The sequence below is a fragment of the Chinchilla lanigera genome, unplaced genomic scaffold (genome assembly GCF_000276665.1).
Source record: "Chinchilla lanigera isolate Chin_1 unplaced genomic scaffold, ChiLan1.0 scaffold00032, whole genome shotgun sequence".
Classification (NCBI taxonomy): Eukaryota; Metazoa; Chordata; class Mammalia; order Rodentia; family Chinchillidae; genus Chinchilla; species Chinchilla lanigera.
In genome coordinates, this window is record NW_004955433.1 from 15,061,912 (window position 1) to 15,065,030 (window position 3,119).

Consider the following 3,119-nt stretch of genomic DNA (forward strand, 5'->3'; position numbering starts at 1 on the left):
GTGGGCATGTCTTCTGGCACATGTGTAACGGATGGCACGAGTAAGAGACCACCAGAAACCACCAGCGTGGGCTTGGGTAAAGGCAACTCAGCATGGGACTTACTGTACCTGGGCGCAGGCAGAGTGAGGGCGATAAAGCCACCAGCCCCCAACAAAGAAGCCGGGTCTTTTATAGGGCCTGGGAAGTGGGGACCAAGTGAGGAGATCAGGTGGAGGTCTCCTGAGGGGGTGCTGAGCACGCATCTGTGGTCGAGGTTCTCAGAATGTCCAGTGCAGATGTACAGATGGTAGCAGGTGTTCTGGCGCTGAGCTTCTTTACAACATCCTGTCTTCTTTCTCCAGGGACATGACCCGTTTGTTGTTCCTTGTCATTTGCCGATAGCAGTGTACTTTCTGGAAGCTGCAGTTTGCTGAAAACTGTGGATGCTGGGAAAGCCATGCCCAAGTCGTGCCTGACAGCATGTAGGGCATTTCTGCAGGGCGGTGGTCCGTAAGCGTGGGTGCACTTCAGAATCACCCAGGGGAGCGCTGTGAAAATGCTGATGCAAACTGGGTGTCGTGGTGCATGACTATAATCCCAGCACTTGAGAGGCTGAGGTAGCAGACTCTCAGTGAGTTTGAGGCCAGCCTGGACAACACAGTGACTCTCTTGAAAAAACAAAGCCAAAAAACAAAACACTATTATCCCGCAGACGTCATGGGCCCCACTCTAGAAGGAACTGGCTTACTAGGTTTTAGGAAGGGAAACCTAGTCATACAAGGGCCACAGGTGAAGTTACACAGGTGATTCTAACACACAGCTGGCAGTGAACTGCCCAACGGAATCCCACCAAAGGGCATTCCCGCCTGCCGCTGCAGTCGGCTCCTTGCTGCTTAGCCTCTCACAGCTCTTCTGTTCACGAAGCAGCGCCTCTTCCCCAGTCCAGCACGTGCTTCCGGCACACAGGTTCTCCCTTCAGCCTGGCTGGAAGCCAGTCACCAGCCGGGGTAATGCTGCCACTCAAGGGGCTGCCTCACTCCAGAGCAGTCAGCAGCACCTCCTCCCTCCTCCCCAAACACAAGGAATCCAGCTTCTGGGCACCTGCTGTTCACCCCCTCCAAAGTTTCACTGCCACCGAACCCCAAGGGATGGTTTGTCTCTGCTGCCCAAGGCACTTACAGCTTTCAAGTGACTTCATAAGAGAGTAGCACCAGGCACCGTGAAGTATACCTGTAATCCCAGCACTCTGGAGGCTGAGTCAGGAGGATTGTGAGTTTGAGGCCAGCCTGGACTCCACAGCAAGACTGTTTATAAATACAAACAGAAAGAAAGCAGGCAGTGGGGAATCCCAAACGTATACTGCCAGGCTGTAAGCAAAAGATCTTAGTTTCTAAACCAGCCAAGGTTCCCAGGGCCCTCAAACCTACCAATCTAGGACATCCACAGGTTGTGGAGAACATTCTTTAGTTTATCTTTCAATGTATTACACATTTGGGACTTCAGGCCTGACCAAGCCATATGACTGTTTGATTCCAGAGGAAGTCTAGCAAAAGCATTGGTGTAAAAGGAAATAATAGCAGGACCCGTGTCCCTGCTTCCAGCTGCTGGGATGACACTAGATGCCTTGCTGAGATATGCCTGAAAGAATGATAACATGATGGCTAAGTCAAGTCTCATTCCTGTGATAATTCAGTTGTATTGTCCTCGACAATCCTGTGAATTATTCCTCCCACTTGCCCTTTTGCTGCTTTTTGTTTGTATCCCAATAAAAGGTTAAGGAGGATGGTAATCAGGGCTTCAGTGCGAGAGGCTGCAAGCCCCCTGATCCTGTCTCTTGTTTTTCTTTTCATCCATGGGCACCTCATTCTTGGGACCTATCACCCCAGACAGAAATTGACTATACACTAACAACAGGTGTCATCAGGCATCCGCACTTCTCATGCTCTTTGGTTTCTGTAGTACTAAGGATCCAACCCAGGGCCTTGTGCGACTGAGCTTTGTCCCCTGCCCCAGGCATCTGTTATGTACTCAGGTGACATGACTACAGGCCACCTCCAGCTCTCACCACTCCCTTGATCGTAAACTGAAGCTGCATTCAGGGATACCCAGGCTGTTTGGGGCTCCGATGTCAGTGTGTAAGCCTCTCCCCTTAGAATCACCACCCTCCAAGGTCACAAACACAAGGACCAGCTGTGCCCTCCTATGTCCCCTCACTGTGTAGAGCCGAACCTGGGCTCCAAGCCCAGACATGCACCACTGACTGGCAAGGCCTCTCCACCATCCAGCCCTGTCCCCCGGGGGATGATGCAGCCGCCGCCAACACGTTCCCATTAACCATGCCACCCAGAGCTTCATCCTGAGCCAGCAGTGGCTGGGACTCAGAACAAGAGTCAGGGCAGCCAGGGCTCTGGCATATGTTGAGCCCGGCCTGGACCACCAAGGCTGGGGACCATGTCCCACACCTAGGCAACTGCAGCAGAACTACCACTGGGCCTGCTGGCTTGGTACATACACCACCACTAAGCCATCCTGCGGCTGTGTTAGTTTCTGTTGCCATTAACAAGTCTCCTGACACTCTGCCGCTTGACATGGCTTGTTACATTGGTTTCTGTGGGCATAGCCCCGCTCAGGCCTCCCACAGTTGCAATCAGGGCACCACCTTTTCTGTGCAGACTCGAGGTCCTCGTCCAGCCGTGTGCTGGTAGCAGGACCGAGTTCCCGGAGGCCGGGTTGAGGGCCCGCTGTCTCTGCACTGTGTGTTGGGGGCATGTCCCCGCTTGGCCCTCACACAACTTGGCAACTTCTATACTGCCAGCAAGCTTTGCTCTCTAGTTCTTAAAGATCACCTGACTGCATCAGTCTCACTCAGGATAATCTCCCTTTTAATCAACTCTAAGTCAGCAGGGACTAACTACATTTGCAAAATCCCTTGGCTTTTGCCACAGAACCTCCCCCAATCCTAGGAGACCCAATGGCTCCCGCAGGCCTTGCTCAGGGGTGACACAGGGGCACGGGTCACTGGAGGCCTTCTCGGAATGCTGCTCCCCCAGGCTTGGAAGCCAAGCTTCAGTTGCAGCACTAACTAAACTCCAGGAGCAGGGACCAGAAGGAAAAGCAAGCCAGGAGAATCCAGCCAACC